The 20,194-nt window shown below is 43.7% G+C and overlaps 1 protein-coding gene across 6 annotated transcripts in view; it reads right to left on the bottom strand.

The window, feature by feature from the left end:
• LOC110521515 (casein kinase I) overlaps positions 1-20,194 on the bottom strand; it is a 44,601-nt gene that overhangs the window by 18,322 nt on the left and 6,085 nt on the right. The window lies entirely within an intron of this gene.

The raw sequence follows: 20,194 nt of genomic DNA, 5'->3' as shown, positions 1-20,194 counted from the left end.
CAAAGATGAGAGATCACTTCTTCCTCACTGACAAATGGTTTCAATTCACTATTTGCATTTGAGGTTTTTATTTTACTGTACTAGACAAGTTAACCTTTTGAACCATATGTTTCAACTCCTCAAATTCTGAGCAGAGCAGACACTACCAAAACAGAAGTACCAATGAAAACTAATTCTGGAAAATGTATGCTCAGTTCGTTGCGCACACATTACAGTCCCACATATCGCTACCAGCATTTTAGTCAAACAAAGATTGTTATACTAGCTGTTTAGTCTGAGGTAGTCACCTCATTTGTGGCAGCAGGGTAGCCTAGTGGTTAGAGCATTGGGCTAGTAACTGAAAGGTTGCAAGTTCAAATACCCGAGCTGACAAGGTACAAATCTGTCGTTCTGCCCCTGAACAAGGCACTTAACCCACTGTTCCTAGGCCGTCATTGAAAATAAGAATTTGTTCTTAACTGACTTGCCTAGTTAAATAAAAGGTAATATAAAACATGTATTTAAAAAAAAAATGAGCCAATCAGTTGTGCTGTGACAAGGTAGGGGTGGTATACAGAAGATACTCTATATTATGACAAGAACAGCTCAAATAAGCAAAGAGAAACAATCCTTACTTTAGGACATGAAGGTCAGTCAATACGAAACATTTCAAGAACTTTTAAGGTTTCTTCAAGTGCAGTCGCAAAAACCATCAAGCACTATGATGAAACTGGCTCTCATGAGGACCGCCACAGGAAAGGAAGACCCAGTGTTACTCTGCTGCAGAGGATAAGTTCATTACAGTTACCAACGTCAGAATTTGCAACCCAAATAAATTAAATTCTTCAGAGTTCAAGTAACTGACACATCTGAATATCAACTGTACAGAGGAGACTGTGTGAATCAAGCCTTTATGGTCGAATTGCTGCAAAGAAACCACTACTAAAGGACACCAATAAGAAGAAGAGACTTGCTTTAGCCAAAAAACACAAGCAATGGACATTAGACCAGTGAAAATTTGTCCTTTGGTCTGATGAGTCCAAATGGGAGATTTTTGGTTCCAACCGCCATGTCTTTGTGAGACGCAGAGTAGGTGAACGGATGATCTCTGCATGTGTATTTCCCACCGTAAAGTATTGAGGAGGTGTGGTGGTGCTTTGCTGGTGACACTGTCTGTGATTTAGAATTCAAGGCACAAAACCAGCATGGCTACCACAGCATTCTGCAGCAATATGCCATCCCATCTGGTTTGGGTTTAGTGGGACTATCATTTGTTTTTCAACCAGACAATGATCCAACACACCTTTACCAAAAAGGAGAGTGATGAATGCTGCATCAAATGACCTGGCATCCACAATCCCCCGACCTCAACCCAATTGAGATGGTTTGGGATGAGTCTGAAAAGCAGTCAACAAGTGCTCAGCATATGTGGAAACTCCTTCAAGACTGTTGGAAAAGCATTCCAGGTGAAGCTGGTTGAGAGAATGCGAAGAGTGTGCAAAGCTGTCATCAAGGCAAAGGGTAGCTATTTGAAGAATCTCAAATGTATTTTGATTTGCGTAACACTTTTTTGGTTACTACATGATTCCATATGTGTTATTTCATAGTGTTATCTTCACTATTATTCTACAATGCAGAAAATAGTAAAAAGAAAAGAAAAACCCTTGAATGAGTAGGTGTCCTAAAACCTTTGACCGGTAGTGTATAACGTGAATCGCCCATAAATTTGAAAAAAATAGAGACACTCAGGCCAGCACCAGCCTACTCAACACCTCTCATCCACTCAGCACCAGCCTACTCCCAGACAAACACCTATCAGGGTGGCGATGCATATCAATAGTCTAAAGCACAGCTCCTCTCCTTCCTCCAAACTGAGTAGTAAGAATAAATGCAAATTCTCTGTTGGCCTCTGGCATACTGCTTCGCTTCCACCTATCCTGTTTTCAGATTAGTCCGAACATTGTGCACATCCAGAGAGGAAAAGGCAAAGCGAGAGGATTTACTCCACCCAAAATCTGTCCCTGTGAGATAAGCCCTTTTTTGTATGGAGGTCTATGAGAGTGTCTCGAATTACACAAGGCTTAATGGATTGACTAGAAGTTTCGTAATGTGGCCTCCCGAGTGGCACAGCACTCTAAGGAACTGCATCGCAGTGCTAGAGGCGACACTACAGACCCGGGTCCGATCCCGGGCTGTATCACAACCGGCCGTGATAGGGAGTCTGATAGGGCGGCACACAATTGTCCCAGCGCAGTCCGGGTTAGGGGAGGGTCTGGCCGGGGAGGGAGTTTACTTGGCTCATCGCGCTCTAGTGACTCCTTGTGGCGGGCCGGGTGTCTGCAGGCTGACCTCGGACCCGGGTCTGTAGTGTCGCCTCTAGCATGGTGTTTCCTCTGACACATTGATGCGGCTGGCTTCCAGGTTAAGCGGGCGGGTGTTAAGAAGTGCGGTTTGGCGGGTCATGTTTCAGAGGACGCATGACTCAACCTTCCCCTCCCAGTGGGGAGTTGCAGCAATGAAACAAGATCGACATTTGGGAGATGGGGGTAAAATACAAAATATATATATATATATGTTTCGTAATGTTAAGGCTGTTACAAATGTACTAATATAAGTGGACGCACGTTGCAACTTTGAGAAAAACAACTTAGTTGTGCCTATTGTTCACACACGTATTTGCCCTCATTGGCTAGAATGGTCCCACCTGATCTCGCCTGCCTTCAATTATTGAGGACATGCATTTCCATTGTTAGAGCGGTCACTCGGCTATGTTGTTAATATCATCTTTAGCATATCTCATCCATCTTAAGTGGAAATCTGAGGAGAGACAGAGACTGGTTGAGTGAAGCTGAACTGGACATGACTGAGCAGGGAGGAAGGCCAGGGCGAGGCACTGTCTGTGACATGAGTAGAGGAAAGCTCAGCCTCCCTACTAGGGAGGGGAATGTGGGAACAATATGTAAATAAAAAACAGATGGCACAAAACCACAGGACCCTCTAAAACGCTTACAGTGGAAAATGGAGGCTTATGGCGGCTTTACCTGCTTAGATTCAGATTCATCCCTGCAGATAACTGTGCAAATAACCAAACCAACCCAGGAAATAATATCTACAGCACCAGTAGGTAACTTCCCGGGTTAAAGGGTTCATTTACTTCCTTTTCATTGCCTCTCCAAAATTATAGTGACCCTCTCGATGCCCAATCACCACACCCAACCTTATAAAAGAAAACACTGGAATAAAGTGCTTATGCACCAACGCTCAGAACCTGAAGCGTTTAAGGATGTCCCTACAGCTGCTTTTTTCAGGAAATTAGCAGGCCAAAAGCAGATTGTGTAACGTATGGTTACCGCTTATTCTCCATAAATCTAATATCCAAATAAAATCACGCTCTTGTGCTTGTAAAGACTAATGCATAGGCTGCCTAATGGATAATGCACTTACATTAAACAAATGTATTCTTCCTCAAAATGTCCTCTGGACTAGACACAGGTGTCTGTTAAAAATGGGTTGTGGGTGGGGTAGGAGGGTGCTTCAGTCCCTTTCAGACAATTTTTGTGAACAGATTTCCATATCGTCATTCCCTTCCCGTACCATACTGGGGTATACAGCATTACCGGTAGTGCACACAAGGGGCGCCATTTCTTTCTAAACATATATATGTTTAATGATGCTAAGAAATTGCTAGCAAATTCCGATAGCAGACCCCTAGATAAATACTAAAAACCCAAGTGAACATAAAACAAAATCAGAGATGGTTGTATAACTTGAGCTGGGTTGACTATCTCAAAAGGCTACTCACACTTGTTCCAGGAGGGGATTGACTGTCTCTGCTGTAACCAAGAAGATTGATTTTGCAAGCTAGCAAACCAAATGCATAACTGGAGCCCTGAGCTAAAGAAAATGTATTTGACACTTAGATAATTAACTTATAGTTAAGATATTTAGCTCAGCAGTGAATTTTAAGTGTAACTTAATCACCTCTCATGCTACTCAACAGTGGATGTCACATCACAAAACGTATCCCATGTGCTCTGAGAAGATAAAAACAGCTCATCTACAAATAGGCTAACTAGTAACAATGCATTTTTTTGTCAATATCCTTTTCATGAATTGTGATTTTTTAGAAACATTATAGTATAGCAGATATTTTGTTTTGTGTGTGTTTTACAAATGTTGGAGTGTGACGAGGCAGGGCTGGTGTCCAGGGCAGCTGACCTGCAGGGCTAAAGGGCACTTCAGACCTGCTGCTGCAGCCTCTCTCCTCCTCAGCTGCCACCGCCACACCGCTCTCCAACAAAAGGACTAACTAAAAAGGATCAGCCAATTAGTTTCACAGCCAAGCCTGAAGTAGCCTAGTAGTTGGAGTAAGGGAGATATAATTTCCCTGTCAAGCTTGCCCTATTAGCATGTTAATTCCAAGAAAGATGCTTTAGGCTCGTCAACATCTTGTTATGTCATAAATCTCATGATCAATGGCGGGTTTTAATTTGAACCATTGTGTTCCTGAGCTCGCCTGAACACTGTGCTACCAACGGAGCACTGGGTGGATTATGGTTGCAGCTGATCATCAAGCTCCATCACAGCTGACAGACAGAGAGAGAGAGAGAGAGAGAGAGATCAGACGAGGCCTGTACCGCCCTGCCAAATGACACGCCTTCCTGGGCACAAAGGACAATATTGCCACAGCTCCCAGGAGATTGCCCCTTGACCCCTCTCCGGGAAGAATCTCAGCGTAATAGAGCATATTACTGAAACAGTCATCATGTAAGACATGGGAGACAAATACACAACTGTGTATTCTCATCTTGGCTGTCAATCAGGCCCTGCTGCAGTTTTTTTCTGGATCAAAAAGGGGCTTAGGTTGTGGGTGTGGCAACGGGAGTGGTCGGCTTGTTGGCGCAGCTGTATTTGGGACGACATTTTAGAGGCCTCCCTATCTTGGAGGTGAAGAGAAGTCTTAGCATTTCTCTATGGAGCGGAGAGAAACTTGAGAGTAAAGAACATTTCCAGCGATTCTACTTATTCTGCCATGAAGCAGAGAAAATGTTGCCGTTTTAAAGCTAATTTACTGCAATGCCATGCATTTTGACATGGCTAATGATGTTATTCTGCACGAACATAGTCAATACTGCTAAATTCATTGTTTTTGGAATTTTCAATTCACCCTGACTGTCTAGCTTTTATTTTGGTGACTGTTAGTCCTCAAAGATTATATTTAAAAATTTATAATAAAATGAATTTAACTTATATAGCGCTTCTCTAGACACCCAAAGCGCTTTACATTGTAAAATGGAAGCTCACCACCCACAGTTAGTGTTCTGACAAACACTAACTAGGGGTCTAGTTAGTGTTTGTCAGAAAAGGATTTCAATGGCAGAAAAAGTCCCTGTGCTGGCACCGTAAGTAGTGCAGAGTTCAGAGAAATGGGCATCCCTGATTATAACCTACAGTTCAATATTAAACCATACAAATGGGAATATGATATTTTCTCATTCAGAGAGCAGAGTGAACAGTCAAACAGCGCAGAAGCCCAGCTATCGTCACTTTGGCCAAACCTGCATAAGGAAATTAGTGATGCTAAAATAGTAAACAGGGTGCAAGGGGCAGGTCCATCAGCCTTTATGGCCAGAGGTGTGGAAGAGGCAAGAGAGCAACAGCTGGCCTGTGACCAGCCCTTCTCCTGTTTCAGATCAGGTTTCAGGCCCCAGATGGAGCCAGCAGCTGCCCCCACGTGATAGCAGCACTTCAAACATGTCTGTGACAGCTGATGAGACACAGAACACTGGTACCAGTTACTCAGGCAGCTCCGCTGACATGAGATAGAGGAGTGGACCTCCATAGCTAATTTTTTAATTTTTATTTCCCCTTTATTTAACCAGGTAGGCTAGTTGAGAAAGAGTTCTCATTTGCAACTGCGACCTGGCCAAGATAAAGCATAGCAATTCGACACATACAACAACAGAGTTACACATGGAGTAAACAAAACATAGTCAATAATACAGTAGAACAAAAGAAAACAAAATGTCTATATACAGTGAGTGCAAATGAGGTAAGATAAGGGAGGTGAGGCAAAAATAGGCGATGGTGGCGAAGTAATTACAATATACCAATTAAACACTGGAATGGTAGATGTGCAGAAGATGAATGTGCAAGTAGAGATACTGGGGTGCAAAGGAGCAAGATAAATAAATAAACAACGTATGGGGATGAGGTAGGTAGATAGATGGGCTGTTTACAGATGGGCTATGTACAGGTGCAGTGATCTGTGAGCTGCTCTGACAGCTGGTGCTTAAAGCTAGTGAGGGAGATATGACTCTCCAACTTCAGATTTTTGCAGTTCGTTACAGTTACTGGCAGCAGAGAACTGGAAGGAAAAACGACCAAAGGAGGAATTGGCTTTGGGGGTGACCAGTGAGACATACCTGCTGGAGCGCGTGCTACGAGTGGGTGCTGCTATGGTGACCAGTGAGCTAAGGTGGGGAATTACCTAGCAGAGAGTTGTAGATAACCTGTAGCCAGTGGGTTTGACGTCGAGTATGAAGCGAGGGCCAACCAACTAGAGCGTACAGGTCGCAATGGTGGGTAGTGTATGGGGCTTTGGTGACAAAATGGATGGCACTGTGATAGACTGCATCCAGTTTGTTGAGTAGAGTGTTGGAGGCTATTTTATAGATGACATCACCGAAGTCGAGGATCGGTAGGATGGTCAGTTTTATGAGGGTGTGTTTGGCAGCATGAGTAAAGGATGCTTTGTTGCGATATGGGAAGCCAATTCTAGATTTAATTTTGGATTGGAGATACTTAATGTGAGTCTGGAAGGAGAGTTTATAGTCTAACCAGACACCTAGGTATTTGTAGTTGTCCACGTATTCTAAGTCAGAGCCGTCCAGAGTAGTGATGCTGAGCAGGTGCGGGCAGGGATCGGTTGAATAGCATGCATTTAGTTTTCCCTGCATTTAAGAGCAGTTGGAGGCCACGGAAGGAGAGTTGTATGTTATTGAAGCTTGTTTGGAGGTTTGTTAACACAGTGTCCAAAGAGGGGCCAGAAGTATACAGAATGGTGTCGTCTGCGTAGAGGTCCACCAGAGAATCACCAGCAGCAAGAGCAACATCATTGATGTATACAGAAAAGAGAGTCGGCCCGAGAATTGAACCCTGTGGCACCCCCACAGAGACTGCCAGAGGTCCGGACAACAGGCCCTCCAATTTGACACACTGAACTCTATCAGAGAAGTAGTTGGTAAACCAGGCAAGGCAATCATTTGAGAAACCAAGGCTGTCGAGTCTGCCAATAAGAATGTGGTGATTGACAAAGTCGAAAGCCTTGGCCAGGTCGATGAATACGGCTGCACAGTAATGTCTCTTATCGATGGCGGTTATGATGTCGCTTAGGACCTTGAACGTGGCTGAGGTGCACCCATGACCAGCTCTGAAATCAAATTGCATAGTGGAGAAGGTACGGTGGGATTCGAAATGGTCTGTAATCTGTTTGTTATCTTGGCTTTCGAAGACCTTCGAAAGACAGGGTAGGATAGATATAGGTCTGTAGCAGTTTGGGTCAAGAGTGTCACCCCCTTTGAAGAGGGGGATGACCGCAGCAGCTTTCCAATCTTTGGGAATCTCAGACGACACGAAAGAGAGGTTGAACAGGCTAGTAATAGGGGTTGCAACAATTTCGGCAGATAATTTTTAGAAAGACAGGGTCCAGATTGTCTAGCCAGGCTGATTTGTAGGGGTCCAGATTTTGCAGCTCTTTCAGAACATCAGCTATCTGGATTTGGGTAAAGAAGAAATGGTGGGGGTTTTGGCAGGTTGCTGTGGAGGGTGCCGGGCAGTTGACCGGGGTAGGGGTAGTCAGGCGGAAAGCATGGCCAGCCGTAGAGAATTGCTTATTGAAATTCTCAATTATAGTGAATTTAAATCGGTGGTGACAGTGTTTCCTAGCCTCAGAGCAGTGGGCAGCTGGGAGGAGGTGCTCTTATTCTCCATGGACTTTGCAGTGTCCCAAAACCTTGAGTTAGTACTACAGGATGCAAATTTCTGTTTGAAAAAGCTAGCCTTAGCTTTCCTAACTGCCTGTGTATATTTGTTCCTAACTTCCCTGAAAAGTTGCATATCACGGGGGCTATTCGATGCTAATGCAGAACGCCACAGGATGTTTTTGTGCTGGTCAAGGGCAGACAGGTCTGGAGTGAACCAAGGACTATATCTCTTCCTAGTTCTACATTTTTTGAGTGGGGCATGCTTATTTAAGATGGTGACGAAGGCAATTTTAAAGAATAGCCAGGCATCATCTACTGACGAGATGAGGTCAATGTCATTCCAGGATACCCCGGCCAGGTCAATTAGGAAGGCCTGCTCGCAGAAGTGTTTCAGGGAGCGTTTGACATTGATGAGGGGTGGTCGTTTGGTCGCAGACCCATTACGGATGCAGACAATGAGGCAGTGATCGCTGAGATCTTGATTGAAAACAGCAGAGGTGTATTTGGAGGGCGAGTTAGTTAGGATGACATCGATGAGGGTGCCCATGTTTACGGATTTGGAGTTGTACCTGGTAGGTTCATTGATAATTTGTGTGAGATTGGATTGTTGAATGGCCTGGGTGTTAAGCATGTCCCAGTTTAGGTCACCTAGTAGCACGAGCTCAGAAGATAGATGGGGGGCAATCAATTCACATATGGTATCGAGGGCACAGCTGAGGGCAGAGGGAGGTCTATATCAAGCGGCAACAGTGAGAGACTTGTTTCTGGAAAGGTGAATTTTTAGAAGTAGAAGCTAGAATTGTTTGGGTTCAGACTTGGATAGTAATACAGAACTCTGCAGGCTAACTTTTCAGTAGATTGCAACATCGCCCCCTTTGGCAGTTCTATTTTGGCAAAAAATGTTATAGTTAGCAAAGGAGATTTCAAGGTTTTTGGTGATTTTCCTAAGCCAGGATTCAGACACGGCTAAGACATCCGGGTTAGCAGAGTGTGCTTAAGCAGTGAGTAAAACAAACTTAGGGAGTAGGCTTCTAATGTTAACATGCATGAAACCAAGGCTTTTCCGGTTACAGAGGGCAACAAATGAGAGCACCTGGGGAGTGGGAGTGGAGCTAGGCACTGCAGGGCCTGGATTAACCTCTACATCACCAGAAGAACAAGTAGGATAAGGGTACGGCTAAAGGCTATACAAACTGGCCGTCTATCACGTTCAGAACAGAGAGTAAAAGGAGCAGGTTTCTGGGCACGATAGCATAGATTCAAGGCATAGTGTACAGACAAAGGTAGGATGTGAGTACATTGGAGGTAAACCTAGGCATTGAGTAATGATGAGAGAGATATAGTCTCTAGAGACGTTTAAACCAGGTGATGTCATCGCATATGTAGGAGGTGGGATAACATGGTTGGTTAAGGCATATTGAGCAGGGCTAGAGGCTCTACAGGGAAATAAGACAGTAATCACTAACCAGAACAGTAATGGACGAGGCATATTGATTATTAAAGAGAGGCATGTGTAGCCAAGTGAACATTTGGGTCCACGGCGATTCAGACAGTTAGCAGGCCGATGCTAACACGCTAATAGTTAGTAGGCCGGGGCTAAACAAGCTAGCAGTTAGCAGACCGGGTTAGCAAGCAAGCAGTTACCAGGGGCTAGCAGTTAGGAGACCGGAGCAGGCAAGCTTGCAGTTAGTAGACTGGGGCTAGCAAGTTAGCCTTTGGGGGACTTCGCGATGGGGGTAAGTCTTTTTTTGCCTCTTCGTGCGGTGACGTTGATAGACCAGTCGTGGAGTTAGTAGGGTTCCAAGTAGCTCTAGGTAGCTAGCAGGCCTAGCAGGTTAGCAGAATGGGCCTTCAGCGGGCGTCGCGCCTGAGGGGCCTGTTGGAATCCTCGGGCAGATTATGTCGGTATTCCAGTTGTAGAGGATCGGCGGGGTAGAAGGTGTCCGGATATTGTAGCCCAGGAGTGAGCCGGGAGATGGGTCTAGCATGGGCTTGCCCCAGGAGTAGTCAACCCGGGTTGCGGTTAGCTAGCTGTGATGATCCAGATGAAAAGGTTCAGAGTTTGTGGTAGGAATTCGGGGATATGGAGAGAAAAATAGGTCCGTTATGCTCTGGTTTGAAACGCGTTTCCGAACTGGCGAGAGCTTTCCGAGCTAAAGGTTAGCTGATGACCGCTAGCAGTGGTTAGCTGACTGATAGCTGGTAGCTAGTTAGCTAGCTTCAGTTGAGGTATTCCAGTTTGGAGGTAAATAGAAATACTTAAGGATTTTTTGGGGGATCCACACCACATTGGGGCGGCAGGGTAGCCTAGTGGTTAGAGCGTTGGACCAGTAACTGGAAGGTTGCAAGTTCAAACCCCCGAGCTGACAAGGTCGTTCTGCCCCTGAACAGGCAGTTAACCCACTGTTCCTAGGCCGTCATTGAAAATAAGAATTTGTTCTTAACTGACTTGCCTAGTTAAATAAAGGTAAAATCAAATTAAAATAAAATTGGGTGAGGCGGGTTGCAGGTGTGTATTTTGAAGTTGAGGGTTAGGAAAAATATTAAAAAGAACGCGAAGAAAAAGATATATACACACGGGACGAGACAGGACAAAGACGTCTGACTGCTACGCCATCTTGGGAGTGTACTAATGGGATGACTACTACTACTGCTGCACCCAGTCCCCCTGCTACTACACAGCTCTCTCCCCACATAACAGCACTGGGTTTTATAGTTCATTATAAATACTTTCTAGTAGGGATGCACAATATATTGGTGAACATATCGGAATCGGATGATATTAGCCAACATCGGTATCGGCCCGATGTCTAGTTTAACGCCGATGTGCAAAACCGATGTCAAAGCTACCATGCATACCTATATAAACGTAGGTACATGACGTAATGATGCCACGTAAAATGTTCCGCTACACGTGCAACACATCATTCCTAACCTAGCCCACAATGTCTGCTGTGTGGATCGAGTAGTCAAAAGTCGAGCCCTCATTTGAAAGAGTAAGAACATTTCAGCGAGACAACTCAAAGACGAAATACATTAACGAGAAGATAATGGAATTAATTGCCCTTGATAATCAACCATTCTGTCATGGGTGATGTTGGCTTTCACCAACTGGTCGAGCACCGGTACACGTTGCCCTACCGGAGTTACACAGAAATAGCGTCACTGCTATTAGCTTTATGACATACTATGGAATGCCGTTTGGGTCTTTGCGTGTCATAAAAGATACGTCCAACAACACTATTTGACGCGTCAAATAACAATTCTATTATAGAATGTTGTGTGTTCTGAATTTGCACGTGCAAACCAAGCACCACGACTACTATCAGTACCACTGTCAAAGCTGTACAAAAAAGTCCGCAAACAAGCAAACACCGGCCACGAACGATGGGTTTACAATACCGTGTTGGTAATAAAGTATGATTTGTTAAACCGCAACTTCCGGGGTAGCTAGCTAGCTTTAGCTTGGTACCTAGCTAGCAACAATACAACCAGCCTGAAAACAAAGACCAGTAAAAACTGCAGTCATTTTCATTATTCTTAGCAATAATTTAGGAATCCTATGACCAGCACTGTAGGTGCACGAGACAACTTTACCAGTATCATAGCATACGTATCGATGAATCGTTATGACATCAAATACGAGTGATAGTGTAATCAATGTGTATTAACTACATATTTTTTTTTTTTTTATGAACGTTAAATTATAATGTGACGTGCAGTCATATTCAAGTCCTGATTGGTCAACAAGCTTATTTGACACGTCAAATAGTGTTATTTGACACGCAAAGACCCAAACGGCGTTCCATAGCATAAGAAATCCTGGTTGAGAATGAAACGACTGAACAAATGAACAACGAAACAGCACAGCAAGTAAGTGAAAGAAATAGGTTTCGATTATGTTTTACTGGTCATGGGGACATACGTAAATGCCAACAAAATAACTTTTTAGTCGGTGTGTGTGTAACCTTTATTTAACTAGGCAAGTCAATTAAGAACAAATTCCTATTTACAATGACGGCCTACCCCGGGCGACGCTGGGCCAATTGTGCACCGCCCATGGGACTCCCATTCACAGCCAGATGTGATACAGCCTGGGTTCGAACCGGGGACTGTAGTGACGCCTCTTGGACTGAGATGCTGCATCCATGTGTGTGTGTGTGTGTTAACTATTTAACTGTACTAGAATGCTTAAAAGGCTGCATGTCGGTATAGGGTTTTTTTTTGGCAAGGAAAATATTGGATAAGGTTATTGGCCAAAAATGTCACTACTTTCTAGAACAACAGCTTGATATACAAGATGGGCATTGGTTAATTAAGCCAGTAGCCTGTACACTAACAGCAGACTTTTTACATCACAGGGTTACTTGGTTGGCATGCTGATCAATCGATTGTACTTTAACACACTTCAACCACCACCACAAGCTGCAAAGGGAGTGGTACAGTAAAATGTGGAATAGGATACTGCAACTCTGGTTTCCATGATATGGTTGACCACAATTCTGTCTCTTCACATGCCACAGCATGTCCTCTGTGTCAAACAACTATCTGTTTTCACATAGCTACATATCATATCCACTAAGTAGTAATGAGCACTACAAGGTCATTCCAATATCAGTCAGACTTGTATAGAGTCCCATGGAAGTGTATTTCACTTACAGATGTAGGATCTTACATTTTAGCCAGTTTGCTTGTGTATTATGTGTATTATGTGTATTATGTGTATTATGTGGATAATAAATTGACATTTTTGTAGGGTTTGACACATTTTCACAAGGTAAAATCAAGTCAAATGTAATTACAAAACTTCAGAAGCCTTTTTAAACCTCAAATGTCCTGCATTGAAGGAAAGTTCTCCTGCAACAGGGTGATCAAATTAAGATCCCACATCTGTAACACTCCTTCAACAGCACTGAGTTATTGCTAGGGGGATGTGCATCTTTCCCTTTGAAGATTCAATTCAATACATGGGCTCTGATATGATACAGGAACAATACGCTTTAGTTTGAAACGATTCAATGTGATTCGGTTGGATTAGACCAAAGAGTCTGTGCGATTCGGTTCGATGCACTAACATTTGTTGCATAAAAATTAATTTTCCATTCTAAATTTAAAAAATCTGAGCTGGGCTCTCGGAGCGGACTTGCGTGTGCTTGTATGTGTGTGAGACGTGTAAATGATGTATACGTCTATGGTGTAGAACAGTGGGCTCCAAAAGTATTGGAACAGTGACATTTTGTTGTTGTTTTGGCTCTGTACTCTAGCACTTTGAAGTTGAAATGATAGAGGGTATTTCTATCCATTTCGGGTGAACTGTTCCGAAATTACAATACTTTTTGTACATAGTCCCCCACATTTCTGGGGACCAAAAGTATTAGGACAAATTCACTTATGTATTTTTGGTCCCATATTCATAGCACGCAATGACAACATCAAGCTTGTGACTCTACACATTTGTTGGATACACTATTTACCAGTCATTTCTATTGGGCACAAAATGGGGAGACTATGTACAAATGCTGTAATTTCTAAAAACTGTTCACCTGAAATGGATTAAAATACCCTCAAATTAAAGCCGACCGTCTGCACTTTAACCTCATAGTCAGTGTATCATTTAAAATCCAAAGTGCTGGGGGTACAGAGCCAAAGCAAAAAATGTCACTACCCCTATACTTTTGGAGCTCTCTGTATGTCGGCACCTGAGCTGAGCCATAAGGGAAAATAATCTGTTTGTCATTTGTGCAGATTAAAACTGTTAGAGCTAATAATATATCAATATTTATCTTTAAAATTAGCTCTGACCAAGTGCATTGATTACTGCATTGTTGGGAGGGCTTGCAAAAAAGGAATTTCACTGTACTGGTACACGTGACAAAACTTGAATATATAGCAAAACTTTGGATTTCATCCAATCTTATAATTGTTTAGACTGTCTGGAAGTTGACTGTTGGGAGTGAGCATCTCTTCTGCTCCCACTGTCCTCGTTATGAAATGATCTACTTTATCCTGTAAAGTTAAGGAAAACTACCAAAACTGTCACTGATGGTGAACCTGAACAATCAAAATAAAATGTAATGTAAGCCATGATCAGCATGTCTAGCCCGATGAGAGTTGTGCCTCCGGCGGTAGTTTAGGCTACTTTTATTCCGGTAAAACAATTTAACAGTGCATTTGATCAAAATCACCGTACAAATTATATTGGTGGTCACTCAACTAATAAAGCCTTATTTTGAGGTGACAGGCAGATGTGCAAGATCAGGAATAGGCCTTCCTCTCGTTGGTGAGTGTGCAGTTTTAGGCTAAATGACTTGTAGATCAATGACTGTCAACACAATTACATGCTTAGTTCGACATTGAAGGAGAGGAATCAGTTATCACAAAATATTAGGTATTTTCGGAAGGTAGAAAGTCATTTGAGCAACAAATATTAGTGAACCGGCGATCCGTAAAATTTAAATCTATTTCCTGACCGATGCATGCTACATTTAGATTGGTTTGGGGTCCCATGGACCGATGAACTCATATCTTAAACATTTCAACCGGGGACCAATTCGTATCAGTTAATGATTACATCCCAAGTTATTGCTAGTGAAAGCAGAAGCTGTCCATTCAGTCAACAGCAGGTCCAGCCCACTAGTAGTAGAAAACAATGCCAGTGGTGTAAAGTACTTGAGTAAAAATACTTTAAAGTACTACTTAAGTAGTTTTTTGGGGGGTATCTGTACTTTACTATTTATATTTTTGACAACTTTTGCTGTTACTCTACTACATTCCTAAAGAAAATATGTTTTACTCCATACATTTTCCCTGACACCCAAAAGTACTCATTGCATTTTGACAGGAAAGTGGTCCAAGTAACACTTACACTTATCAAGAGAACATCCCTGGTCATCCCTACTGCCTCTGATCTGGCAGACTCACCAAACACAAACGCTTCATTTGTAAATTATGTCAGAGTGTTGGAGTGTGCCCCTGGCTACCCGTAAAAAAAACTAAAATAATGATGCTGTCTGGTTTGCAAAAATAAGGAATTTGAAAAGGTTTATACTTTTGATACTTAAGTACATTTTAGGAATTCCATTTACTTTTGATAAGTATATTTTAAACCAAAATACTTTATTTTATTCCAAGTAGTATTTTACTGGGTGACTTTCACTTGAGTCATTTTCTATTAAGATATACTTACTTTTACTCAAGTATGACAATTGAGTACTTTTCCCCACTGCACAATGCTGTGTAGTAGAACACAACGCTGTGTAGTAGAACACAATGCTGTGTAAGCCTCATAGGTGGTACGTTTAACAACCCCCATCCACCGTACCTCCAGCTGTCAATAAATGACTGTACATGACGGAGAGAAATGAAAGACCAACTACCGCTCCTTATGGAAGGATAGAAGCCGGTTTCAATTTACTGTCCTCGCCCGAAGCACGAGTGTGTGTGCGTGACGGGGAGCAGGGGTCCCTCATCTCTACATCCACAGCGGGGTTATTGAGGGGGCACCAGGGCATTGATGACCTTGACTGCCAGGTCCCTAGTCCACAGGAGAGCAGAGGAAAAATGGTATGGCTATATTTCAAGTAAATGGCTTGAATGGGAATTATGAGCTGCCATTACTGTAAAACTGTTAGAATTTGTTTCTTTAACGCTCGGGATCCCCCCCCCCCCCCCCAGTGTGTAAGCCTGCAGTGTACTTACAGGAGCGGGCTCCTGCTTCCATCACTGAGGGGTTTGTCAGTGTGAGAGAGCGCACAGCTGAACCAAAGACTAGACCACTGTGTGTGGACAAGGCTGGCTAACAAAGACGACCTTTCAGCGCTCAGCAATTTTTCGCTCTGCTTTTTTTCCTTCTGTCCATGAACGTGCAGTGCAGTTCCAGATACTCTGACAGAGGGCTGTGACTAATACGTATCTTTCTGTTCTCATAAGTCTGGGAAGGGTGACACTGGCCTTCACCTTTGTCCCAGGTGCAGGCGTCGCCCAATAGCACGCACCCTGCTCGTGCAACTTGGTACGAGGCAGAGAAAATACACAAGACACTTGTCAGTCCATAATGAACCGAGGCGAATTAATCCTGACAACACAGGAACCATATTAGACTGGGCTGTAACGTTCACTGGGTATCCAGGGCCTGCCTGAGTGAGTGACCAGGGAGGTGAAGGCACAAACCTGTGGGCAGCTGCACTAGACTGGAGGTCAGCCAGCAGAGTTAAAGCAGCACTCGCCACTCATGCCCAAACTGAGGTCAGGGCCTGAGAGGAGAAGACACAAGTCAAACCAGCAGCACATAAAAGTCTACATTTGACAGGAGAAAACAACATACTCCTGGCAGTTTTAACCCAATCAGTCCCGAGTCCCCAGCAAAAATCAGCTTTTCATTTATCTGCATGTCCAGCCCTTATATTTAACCTCACAATTAAGTGTTTTACAATTTTCTTTTCAGGACAACCAGGGCTACTAGTACAAACAATATGAAATAAAACAGTTGCATTCATGAGTTTTATTGACAAATAATAAAGGTCCACCAAAGCAAAAACCTGATAATTAATTTAGATGAATGCTGTAAGTACATAAATTGCTTGCTTAGTGGGAAATTAATATCCCACTAGTCAGTGACAACTGTGTGGAGTTTGACAGCAACTATGTGAGCTTACAGTATTATAGACACTGTCCTGGGATTCCCTATGCTCTTCTATGTAAAACCCCTTACCTTCTAACCACTGGTGTAGCTTGTGAGCATCATAAAGCAAAACATAATACACATGCTCGTGGGAGTCTCAGCTTTTCAAAGATACACTATGTGGACACCTGCTTGTCGAGTAGGTACCCCTTTGCTGCTATAACAGCCTCCACTCTTCCACGAAGGCTTTCCACTAGATGTTGGAACATCGCTGCGGGGATTTGCATCCACTCAGCCACAACAGCATTAATGAGGTCGGGCACTGATGTTGGGCGATTAGGCCTGGCTCACAGTTGGCGTTCCAATTCATCCCAAAGGTGTTTGATGGTGTTGAGGTCAGGGCCCTGTGCAGGCCAGTCAAGTTCTTCCACACTGATCTCAACAAAGCATTTCTGTATGGACCTCACTTTGTACAAAAGGGGCATTGTCATGCTGTAACAGGAAAGGGCCTTCCCCAAACTGTTGCCACAAAGTTGGAAGCACGTCATTGTATGCTGTAGCGTTAGTTTCCCTTCACTGGACCATGAAAAACAGCCCAAGACCATTATTATTCCTCATCCAAACTTTAGTTGGCACTAAGAATTGAGGCAGGTAGCGTTCTCCTGGCATCCGCCAAACCCAGATTTGTCCGTCGGACTACCAGATGGTAAAGCGTAATTCATCACGCTACTGCTCCAGAGTCCAATGGAGGTGAGTTTTACACCACTCTAGCTGACACTTGGCATTGCGCATGGTGATCTTAGGCTTGTGTGCGGCTGCTCGGCCATGGAAACCCATTTCATGAAGCTCCTGACGAACAGTTATTGTGCTGACGTTGCTTCCAGAGGCAGTTTGGAACTCGGTAGCGAGTGTTGCAACCAATGAAGCGATTATTACGCGCCTCAGCACTCGGCGGTTGCGTTCTGTAAGCTTGTGTGGCCGAGCCATTGTTGCTCCTAGACCTTTCCACTTCACAATAACAGAACTTACAGTTGACCAGGACAGCTCTAGCAGAGCAGAAATTTGACAAACTGACTTGTTGGAAAGGTGGCACCCTATGATGGTACCACGTTGAAAGTCACTGAATCCACTAATTTGAAGGGGTGTCCACATACTTTAGTGTAGCTTTGATTGTTTGCAGCTCCTGGCCCCGGGCCCCTTCGGGATCCACCCTTGTCTCACAAACATAGCTCTAGCTCAGTCCCTGTTAATCACATTGGTACCAACCGACAAGATAGAAATAGATTAATCCAAAATGGTACATCCCAGAAGTCAGTAGCTCACGTAATGTTTAAAAGGGGTTAGAAGTCCTAAATCACACCAGTGCGGCATTGGGACGGGCATGGAATTTTGGATGACTACGTGGTCAGCCAAATGACGTGGTCTGCTTAATAACCAACCGTTCGAAGATTAAAAATAATGTAAAACATTTTCTGCTTTACTCTGCCCCTGAACGCATGTGCTACCATAGAAATAGAATGAAAAGAACAGGCGTCGGCCTCCCGGGTGGCGCAGTGGTTAAGGGCGCTGTACTGCAGCGCCAGCTGTGCCATCAGAGTCCTGGGTTCGCGCCCAGGCTCTGTCGTAACAGGCCGCGACCGGGAGGTCCGTGGGGCGACGCACAATTGGCCTAGCGTCGCCCGGGTTAGGGAGGGCTTGGTCGGTAGGGGTGTCCTTGTCTCATCGCGCACCAGCGACTCCTGTGGCGGGCTGGGCGCAGTGAGCGCTAACCAAGGTGGCCAGGTGCACGGTGTTTCCTCCGACGCATTGGTGCGGCTGGCTTCCGGGTTGGATGTGCGCTGTGTTAAAGAAGCAGCGGCTTGGTTGGTTGTGTATCGGAGGACACATGACTTTCAACCTTAGTCTCTCCCGAGCCCGTACGGGAGTTGTAGCGATGAGACAAGATAGTAGCTAGTACACAGTAGCTGTGTACAAGATAGTACACAATTGGATACTACGAAAATTGGGGAGAAAAAGGGGTTAAAAAAAATAAAAGAACGGGCGTCCCCATTCAAGTCAATGATGGTATAATGGGTGGACTGGCGGCCATTGCAAGTGTACTCAAAGTAACAAAGCTATGTTGAAGATGACAAAGTTTAAAACAAGGGATTCTAATATCCCATAACTCTTCACAACAATGGGACTATGCTGGTCAACGTTGTCTAAACCTGTATATTTTTTGACCTAGAAGCAAAGCGGGGAGTAAAAGCAGGAAGTGTACCCATTAATATCTGCTTTGAAATGTTGATTCAACTGACATTACAAAAAAATACATTCTAACGTAATTTGAATGAACATTCTACATTACCATGGAAATTATTGCATCACAATACCGGGCAGCCATTGCGGGTTTACCAGTCAAATAGCCAGGGTTGTCTCACTTCAGATGGCGTCACTCCTATGCAACACTCATCCCTCAACTGATCTGTCTTGTAGAACATGGAACATCTCTAAAAATGTAGATTTTGCTCATCCGCCTAACACTAGTTCCTAATTCTAAAAATCACTCCTCTCTCGGTAGCTATGACGCATTGGCTAACCATGCAAAAAGCAAACCATGCTTGATCAGCTGAGCAAACTTGCAACAGCTAGCAGCCTAGTGCAAGCTAGTTTGAATGGCCATATGCTAGCTAGCTACCAGCATGTTGATTAAGTTGTACGGCACCAAAGTTAGGGGATGGTACTAAGAAATCGGCATGTATCTGACTGACTGCTGGCACTGTGCCTCACTACTTTGTAACATTTGGCCAACCCGATGTCGCAAAGAGCAGTGCTGTAATGCTAGAAATCTGCACAATAATAAAGGCAGAAAAGAGGTCATGAAAACAAGGGCTGGAAATGTCCAGGGACCTCAAGATAAGAAATGAACACAATACTTTGGTGGCAATACGATATGCATTGCGATTCGATCATGTGATTTTATTGCGATTCTTTATTCCAAACATATTGCTCACCATAGGTCTGCTCCCTATTTAAAAAGGAGATGGAGAAAAAGCTATGATGGAAATATACTGGAGTTTTGGGGGCAGGTGCAGCCAAGTAGCGCAAAAATATTGCGATAGCCAAAACGATGAATCGTAAAAATAATATCCCGATATGTAACTATCGACCCCCGCCCCAATCACTAATGAAAACTAATTTATGCATTAGCTAGAACTTTACTACACTAGCTAGTTAGAGGGAGTATTCAGCATTGAATGTGTGAACTGTCGATGTTAGCATCCCTCCCTGCCTTGCGTTTCATATGGATTCATTGGCTTAGCCAGCAGGCAGACACTATCTAGCTACTTTTCACTTTTCATGCACATTTCAAATGTCATAAATACTGATTCTCATTATACCACCACAAAACAACTTAGCTAGATGTAGAATTAGGTAGTGAAGAATTGCTCATGAAAAAAAACATCAATATTACAGTTCTATTGTTTATAGTAAGATTTAACTTGCATGTTTTGAGGATGAAAGGAGGTTCAGTGGCCGATCTTGGTAACATTTTCAAATGTTAGGACAGCATATTGTACCCAAACGCATTTTTAGCTATCCCATGAGTGTTATCAGACAGATAAGTAAA

Source organism: Oncorhynchus mykiss, chromosome 4 (assembly GCF_057628025.1).
Source record: "Oncorhynchus mykiss isolate SJ-2025 chromosome 4, ASM5762802v1, whole genome shotgun sequence".
Classification (NCBI taxonomy): Eukaryota; Metazoa; Chordata; class Actinopteri; order Salmoniformes; family Salmonidae; genus Oncorhynchus; species Oncorhynchus mykiss.
Note: the sequence above shows the minus strand (reverse complement) of the source record. Positions and strands in the feature narration are given on the sequence as shown.